Here is an 8,715-nt window from a genome sequence, read left to right as displayed (position 1 = left end):
TGTTAAACTACGTCGTTTCATGGCCTGGGGGTGGGCTGTTTGGACTGGTGGCTTGGGCTGTCCGTTTGGGCTGAGTTTGTTGGGCCAATTTTAACAAATTGGCCCAAGTCCGGAAGGGGTCTTTCCTTTCCCTTTTTTTCTTTATTTTTATTTTTTATTTCTTTTTCTTATTTATTTTAAAACAAAACTAAGCCAAAAATCAAATTAAAATTAAATACACACTCAAATACAATTATTTGCACACATACTAAAATATTTCAAAACAGGTAAGGTCAAACCAAATAAAATCACGGACGAAAATGCCTAATCACGATTTTCTATTTAACGACCGGAATACGGTTTGAATTATGCAGGACACATATTTTTTTGAATTTTATTTTAATAAAGTAAATAAATAAAAATGGGCCAAAGTCATAAATAAATCAACAAAGTGCCACACAGAAATCCGAAATTGTACAGCAGGGCTAATTATATATTTTTTTTATTTCTTTTTGGAGCGATTGTCGAGTGAAGCAAAAATCACGTGCTCACAGCAGTGATGATCTATGTGAAGCGAACCATGAATGAGTTAGATCAGCTTGAAAGGGATTTGGATCCTAGACCCGCGGCGAGGCCGAACGACGCCCCGCTGATACCTAAGTTTGAAGCACTAGAATATGCATAGTCCGTGTCTGTAAGTGCTTACCATTTCGAGTCAGTCTTTTGTACGTCCGTCACCTCTTTGAGTTGAGTACGTTTGCAGGTTTAGAGTTTTTGGTTTGATGACAGATTGCATTTGTTAGTTTCTTCCCAAAACAAAAGATGTCAAGTTTGTAAGAATCTGTTCATTAATGAAAGTTGTGCATTTTTATTTTTAATCTTATTTTACGAACTACGCTTGGTCTGATTCGTGCGGGGTCACGATACGTAGGCAATCTCCATAGGATTCGACCATAACCAAAAGGAAAAACAAACAAATAGAAGGAAAACTAAAAAGAAAGAAAAAACGGAAGAGCGGAAAAACAAAGGGGAAGAAAGAAAAAGCGGAAAAACAAGAGAGGGATAATGCGAAGAGAAGAAAAACGAAACAAGAAGTAAAATGACCGGGATGACGCATGCAATCAAGCAAACGCATAGTAGAAATGATTAACTGTATAAGTGCATTCATGCCAACGTGTGGTTATTAAATCTGTTAAGACTAATCGCTTACAAAGTGGTTGTCTAAATGTGTGAGTCCAGGCAGGTGGTTAGTTGATTGGCAATTCTGGCAACTCATCCATACAACACCCGGTCGAAAGATCAAGTAAAAATGACAGGGCAGGATTCGGAAATCAGCGTCGTAGACCCTTCGAATGAGGTTGAGGTAATAGATGTGGGTGCTATGAAAGAAGAAATGAGGAAATTAAAGGCACAAATGGCTTAAATGCATCGGGCATGGTCGCAGGGACACCCAGCACCACTATATCCTGCCAACCCATCTTACATCCCACCCCTAGCCCAAGCTCAGGAGCCTACCACTCCCCACGCGTCTTAAGCTTTCCCTTATCAGGCCCAGGGTTATGGTACTACATCATATGCTTCCCCGGCTCCACCCTCTAAACAGAACCTTTCACCACCCATGGTTCCCGTCTTTGTGGCACCGCCCCCAGCTCCATTACATAGATCATCTAGTGAGCCGCTATTCCAAACTCATGACACCCAATATTACCCTCCCGAACCTACCTTTAAAGTACCTGAACCATATACCTACTCTCCCCATTTTGAAATCCCAGGAGAAGTTGAGAAACCGGTTAAGAATGCGGAGCAAGAGGAGGTGATTCGTAAAGTCAAAAGCCTGGAGAAATCCTTCAGGAACATGCATGGCTTAGGAAACCAAGTTAGCGTCGCATACAAAGATTTGTGCCCTTTTCCTGATGTACAGTTGCCTGCGGGATTTAAAATGCCAAAATTTGACTTGTATGAGGGGCACGGTGATCCAATAGCCCATCTTCGTGGTTTCTGTAGCAAAATGAGAGGTGCCGGGGGAAAGGATGAGTTGTTGATAGCATATTTCGGTCAAAGCCTGAGCGGGTCAGCACTAGAATGGTACACGAGGCAAGACCCCGGCCGATGATATACATGGGATGATTTGGCCCAGGTATTCATTGGCCATTTTCAATATAACCTCGAGATAGTACCCGATCGTCTATCATTGTTAAAACTGGAAAAGAAGTCTGGAGAAAGTTTTAGAGAATTTGGTTTCCGCTGGAGGGAACAAGCTACAAGGGTTGACCCTCCCATGAGGGAGAGTGAGATGGTAGATTATTTCTTGCAAACATTGGAACCTACCTATTTCGGTCATCTAGTGCCATCTGTCGAAAAGTCGTTTAATGAAGTGGTGAAGATGGGAGCCATGATTGAAGAAGGGTTGAAATCTAACAAAATTTTGAGCTACTCGGCGTTGAAAGCAACCACCCAGGCCATCCAAAGTGGCACTGGTGGTGTGCTAGGGAAAAAGAAGAAAGAAGAAGTTGCTGCAGTTGAAGCTAATGTTTGGTCCAGGCACAATAACCACACACACTACTACAACCAACCCAGACCCCACCACCCAAACTATCAATATACCCCATACGGTTCAACGCAAAATTATTATCCACCATCAGAACCACACTTTTCTATTCACCACGCCCAGACCTACACTCAGCCCCCAGTGCACTCACAATGGCGTGGACCGAACCCCCAAAACACCCATCCACCCTCACAAAACACCTATCCACCTCTCAGGGCTAACAAACCAGGAACCAACTTCCGCCCAAACCAAGCTTTTAGAAATGAGAAGGCCCCAAACAGAAAAACGTTTACTCCGTTGGGAGAATCTTACACTTCTCTTTTCCACCGATTGAAACAGTTGGGGATGTTGACCGCAGTTGAATCCAAAGCACCAAACCCTCTTCCCAGAAACTTGGACCACTCTGTTAGTTGCGAGTATTGCTCAGGGATGCCGGGGCACAACACTGAAAAGTGTTGGAAATTGAAAAACGCAATCCAAGAGCTCATTGATAATCGCCGTATTGAGGTACAGGCTCCAGAGGCCCCAAACATCAATCAAAATCGGTTGCCAGCACATTATGAGGCCAACATGATCGAACTGATACATAAGGGGGCAGAGCCTAAGAAACCTTCGCAGGTGGTAATGATGATTCGTTCTACGGAGACCAAGGAAAAAACGTTGAGTGCAAGGCCAGGGGTTCAGTTAAAAGCAATGAAAGACAAGCCAGTGTCAGTAATGGGGAAAGTACCGTTTGTATCGGAGAAAAAGCAGGAGCCAGTCAAGATAGTGGTACCAGGGTCAATATCGGCGCCCGTGGTGTTTATGAAGGGAGCTTATGTAGAACCGGTTGTCATAAAACCGGTAGTCCAGTTACCCATGGTGGATAGCAAAGCCGTACCGTGGAAATATGACAAGGTAGTGGTGACATACAAAGGAAAGGAGATTGAGGAAGAGAGTTGTGAAGCACAAGGACTAACCCGGTCAGGACGTTGCTTCGCTCCTGAGGAGTTGAGAAAGGCTAAAGGCGCAAAAGACAATCCAGTGCCAGTTAAAAAAGCTGTAATGGAAGAAGAGGCAGAAGAGTTTCTGAAAAGGATGAAGGTACAAGATTATTCCATTGTTGAACAACTGAGAAAAACACCCGCCCAAATCTCGTTGTTGTCGTTGTTACTTCACTCTGAGGAGCATTGCCGAGCTTTGATGAAGATATTGAATGAGGCTCATGTGCCTGACAAAATTTCAGTGGACCATCTAGAGACAATTGCCAACAAAATCTTTGAAGTGAACAGGGTAACATTTTCTGATGATGAATTGCCTATGGAAGGCATAAAACATAACAAGGCTCTGTATTTGACAGTCAAATGTGAAGGTTCAATGGTTACTCGGGCACTAATTGATAACGGGTCGAGTGCTAATATTTGCACGTTATCCACATTGAACAAGTTAAAGATTGATGAGGATAGAATCCGCAAGAATAGCATCTGTGTTCGGGGGTTTGACGGAGGAGGAACAAACACGGTAGGGGATATCGTGCTCGAATTGACTATTGGCCCAGTCGAATTCATGATGGAATTTCAGGTGCTGGATGCTGCAGTATTATATAATCTGTTGTTGGGTCGACCATGGATTCATGCAGCAAAAGTCGTGCCCTCCACGATGCACCAAGTGGTCAAATTTGAGTGGGACCGACAAGAAATTGTGTTACATGGGGAAGACCCCACATGCGCCATGAATGATGCCATTGTGCCCTATATACAGACCGAAGATGATAAGGGTCCATGGGTGTATCAGATCCTTGACACAGTTCCGGTGAGCAGGGTGCCCGAGGGTAAAAGCGTGCAATATCCCAGGGTGTCAGCTGTGACCGTCATGGTAGTATCAGAAATGATGAATAACGGGTTCGTTCCCGAGAAGGGTTTGGGGGTTGAACTGCAGGGCATTACTCAGCCCGTGTCCTTGCCCAAAAATGTGGACACATTCGGGTTAGGGTTCAAACCAACAGCGGCAGATGTCAGAAAGGCCCGTAAGTTGAAGAAGAAAGCTTGGGTGCTCCCTAAACCAATTCCTCGATTGTCCAGGTCCTTCGTCAGGCTGGGTATCAAGAAACAGTCATTGGCAAAAATATCGGGCTCGTTAATTGAGGCGGAAGGTAATTTGGATAAGGTGTTCGAGAAAATATTTGCTGAAGCAAACATGGTTGAGGTCGGGGAAGGGTCAAGTAGAGCAGACATACAGTACATCAGACCACGTGCTAACATCAATAATTAGGAAGCTACTCCTCTTCCAGTTCGGAGGGAGTCGTGGTAGTGGGTTTTGTTTTCCCTTTTGTCACCTGGATTATTCCAGGGTTTGTAGTCCAGTCGCTATGTTCCGTCCGTTTGGATGAGTTAAAACCTTGTTGTCTTTATGTTTAATGAAATGCAATTTTCTTCGCCCCTAATTCTCTTTCCATTTTTCTTTTCTTTTCTTTCTTTGTACAGTTCTTTTTATGCTGATATCAATGACATGACATGCATGAGGAATCTTCGGCCCAGTTTTAAAAGCCAATCTAGTTCAGAAGTAATAATACAAGAGATCGGGTGTGATGATGGGGTGAATTGTAACAGTGATGAAGCTTGCGAGGAAATTAGTAAAGAATTAAGTCATTTCGAAGAAAAACCCAAACCTAACCTAAATGACACAGAAGCGGTTCATCTAGGGGACCAAGACAATGTTCGGGAAACTAAAATAAGTGTTCATTTGGAGCCGCAACTCATGGAAGAGATAATTGGGGTGTTGCATGAGTACAAGGACATTTTTGCATGGTCTTATGATGATATGCCGGGTCTAAGCACCGATTTGGTGGTTCATAAATTGCCCACCGATCCAATATTCCTCCCTGTCAAGCAGAAGTTGAGAAAGTTCAAAACAGACATAAGTGTGAAAATCAAGGAAGAGTTTACCAAGCTGTTTGAGGCAAAAGTCATTCAAGTGACACGATACCCCACCTGGTTAGCTAATGTTGTGCCTGTGCCAAAGAAAGATGGCAAGACCAGGGTGTGCGTTGATTATCGAGACCTTAACAAGGCAAGCCCAAAAGATAATTTCCCATTGCCCAACATCCATATACTGATCGACAATTGTGCCAAACATGATATTGGCTCTTTTGTGGATTGTTATGCGGGTTATCATCAGATTCTAATGGACAAGGAAGATGCGGACAAGGAAGAGATTACCACGCCGTGGGGAACATATTGTTATCGAGTCATGCCCTTTGGTTTGAAAAACGCTGGGGCAACTTATATGAGGGCCATGACAACCATATTCCATGATATGATACATAAGGAAATCGAGGTATACGTGGATGATGTGATCGTGAAGTCCAGACAGCAATCTGACCATGTCAGGGATTTGAGAAAAAAATTTCAAAGGCGAAATGTGCTTTCGGGGTGCCATCGGGGAAGTTGTTGGGATTTGTAGTCAGCCGAAGGGGTATTGAATTAGACCCGTCAAAGATCAAAGCTATTCAGGAGTTGCCACCTCCAAAAAACAAAACCGAGGTGATGACTTTGTTGGGACGATTGAATTATATCAGCAGATTCATTGCTTAGCTCACGGCAACTTGTGAGCCAATTTTCAAGTTACTGAAAAAAGATGTCGCGGTCAAATGGACTGAAGAATGTCAGGAGGCTTTTGATAAGATAAAGGAGTATTTGTCAAACCCACCTGTGTTGGTCCCGCCAGAACCAGGGAGACCTTTGATTTTATATCTGACAGTTGTGGATAGTTCCTTCGGCTGTGTACTGGAGCAGCATGATGTTACGGGCAGAAAGGAGCAGGCTATCTACTATCTCAGTAAGAAGTTCACATCTTACGAGGTCAAGTATACGCATCTGGAAAGGACATGTTGTGCCCTAACTTGGGTAGCGCAGAAATTGAAACATTATTTGTCATCCTACACCACTTACCTTATATCTCGCCTGGACCCGCTGAAGTATATTTTTCAGAAACCCATGCCCACAGGAAGGCTTGCAAAATGGCAGATCTTACTTACAGAATTCGACATTGTTTATGTGACACGGACTACCATGAAAGCACAGGCATTAGTCGATCACTTGGCAGAGAACCCCGTTGATGAAGATTATGAGCCTTTGAAATCCTATTTCCCTGACGAAGAAGTGATGCACATTGATGAATTAGAACAAGCCAAGAAGTCTGGATGGAAACTTTTCTTTGATGGGGCTGCAAATATGAAGGGCGTGGGGATAGGAGAAGTACTTATTTCAGAAACAGGTCAGCATTACCCCGTTACAGCTCGGCTTCGTTTCTACTGTACAAATAATATGGCAAAATACGAGGCGTGTATATTGGGATTGAGATTAGCGGTGGATATGGGTGTACGGGAAGTCTTGGTCATGGGTGACTCGGACCTACTAGTACACCAGATTCAAGGGGAGTGGGAAACACGGGACTTGAAACTTATACCGTATCGGCAGTGCCTGCATGAGCTTTGCCAGCGTTTTCAGGCCATAGAATTCAGGCATATTCCAAGGGTTCATAATGAGGTTGCTGACGCTTTGGCTACTTTGGCGTCAATGTTGCACCATCCAGATAAGGCTTACGTTGATCCGTTGCAGATTCAGGTCCGCGATCAGCATGCTTACTGTAATGTGATAGAAGAGGAAATCGACGGAGAGTCGTGGTTCCATGACATCAAAGAGTACATCAAAGCAGGAACATATCCAACACAGGCCACCGGCGATCAGAAAAGAACAATTCGACGGTTGGCGAGTGGGTTCTTCTTTAGTGGAGGGGTACTGTACAAAAGAATACCAGATCTTGGGTTGTTGAGATGTATAGATGCACAACAGGCCACAACTATCATGACGGAGGTGCATTCCGGATTTTGTGGACCACATATGGGTGGGTATATTCTAGCAAAGAAGATTCTCCGAGCAGGTTATTATTGGCTCACGATGGAGCGGGACTGTATCAGTTTTGTGCGCAAGTGTCATCAATGCCAAGTGCATGGAGATTTGATTCATTCTCCGCCGTCAGAGTTACATACGATGTCCGCACCATGGCCTTTTGTGGCATGGGGCATGGATGTCATTGGGCCAATTGACCCAGCAGCATCAAATGGGCACAGGTTTATCTTGGTAGCTATAGATTATTTCACCAAATGGGTGGAAGCTAAGACATTCAAGTCTGTGACCAAGAAGGCTGTAGTTGATTTTGTGCATACAAATATCATTTGTCGATTTGGGATCCCAAAGGTAATCATCACAGATAATGGGGCTAATCTTAATAGTCATCTGATGAAAGAGACATGCGAGCAGTTTAAGATTACTCACAGACATTCGACTCCGTACCGTCCCAAGGCAAATGGTGCGGTTGAAGCGGCCAATAAGAATATAAAGAAAATACTCCGGAAGATGGTTGAAGGATCCAGACAATGGCACGAAAATTGCCTTTTGTATTGTTAGGATTTCGCACCACCGTGCGTATTTCAGTAGGGGCGACTCCTTACTCATTGGTATACGGTACCGAGGCAGTGATACCCGCAGAAGTAGAAATCCCATCTCTGCGAATCATTGCAGAGGCTGAGATCGATGATGATGAATGGGTGAAAAGTCGTCTTGAGCAGTTGAGTTTGATCGACGAGAAAAGATTAGCATCAGTGTGTCACGGCCAACTGTACCAACGAAGAATGGCAAGAGCATATAACAAGAAAGTACGTCCAAGGAAATTTGAAGTCGGGCAATTAGTACTGAGGTGGATCTTGCCTCATTGGGCTGAAGCAAAAGGAAAATTCGCCCCAAACTGGCAGGGACCATTTGTAGTAACCAGAATGTTGTCTAATGGAGCATTGTATCTGACCGATGTAGAAGGAAAATGTGTAGAAATGGCCATCAATTCCAACGCGGTCAAGAGATATTATGTATAATTTCCTTATTTTCTGAATATATTTGTTTGTATTTGGCGTGTCTTAAAGATTGAAATGATGAAGGCATTTTGTCCTGCTATCCAAACACTCTTATCCTTTGTTATCCCCTTCGAGCTTTACTTATTTTTCATACCCCTCTTTCGGAATCAACGGCACTATCACGGAACACAGGTGCCGAACATAAAGGAAAAAGAGAAAAACAAAAGGAAGAGAAAGAAGAGAAAACAAAAGAAAAGAAAGAAAAAGGAAAAAGAGAAAAACAAAAGGAAGAGAAAGAAGA

General features: G+C 43.6%; 1 pseudogene; it reads left to right on the top strand.

The window, feature by feature from the left end:
- The first annotated feature begins 2,272 nt into the window (after window positions 1-2,272).
- On the top strand, window positions 2,273-8,435 carry LOC138884616 (uncharacterized; annotated as a pseudogene).
- The last annotated feature ends 280 nt before the right edge of the window (window positions 8,436-8,715 follow it).

Source organism: Nicotiana sylvestris, unplaced genomic scaffold, assembly GCF_000393655.2.
Source record: "Nicotiana sylvestris unplaced genomic scaffold, ASM39365v2 Un00008, whole genome shotgun sequence".
In the NCBI taxonomy this organism is placed as follows: domain Eukaryota; kingdom Viridiplantae; phylum Streptophyta; class Magnoliopsida; order Solanales; family Solanaceae; genus Nicotiana; species Nicotiana sylvestris.
This window is presented reverse-complemented; position numbering and strand designations above follow the sequence as displayed.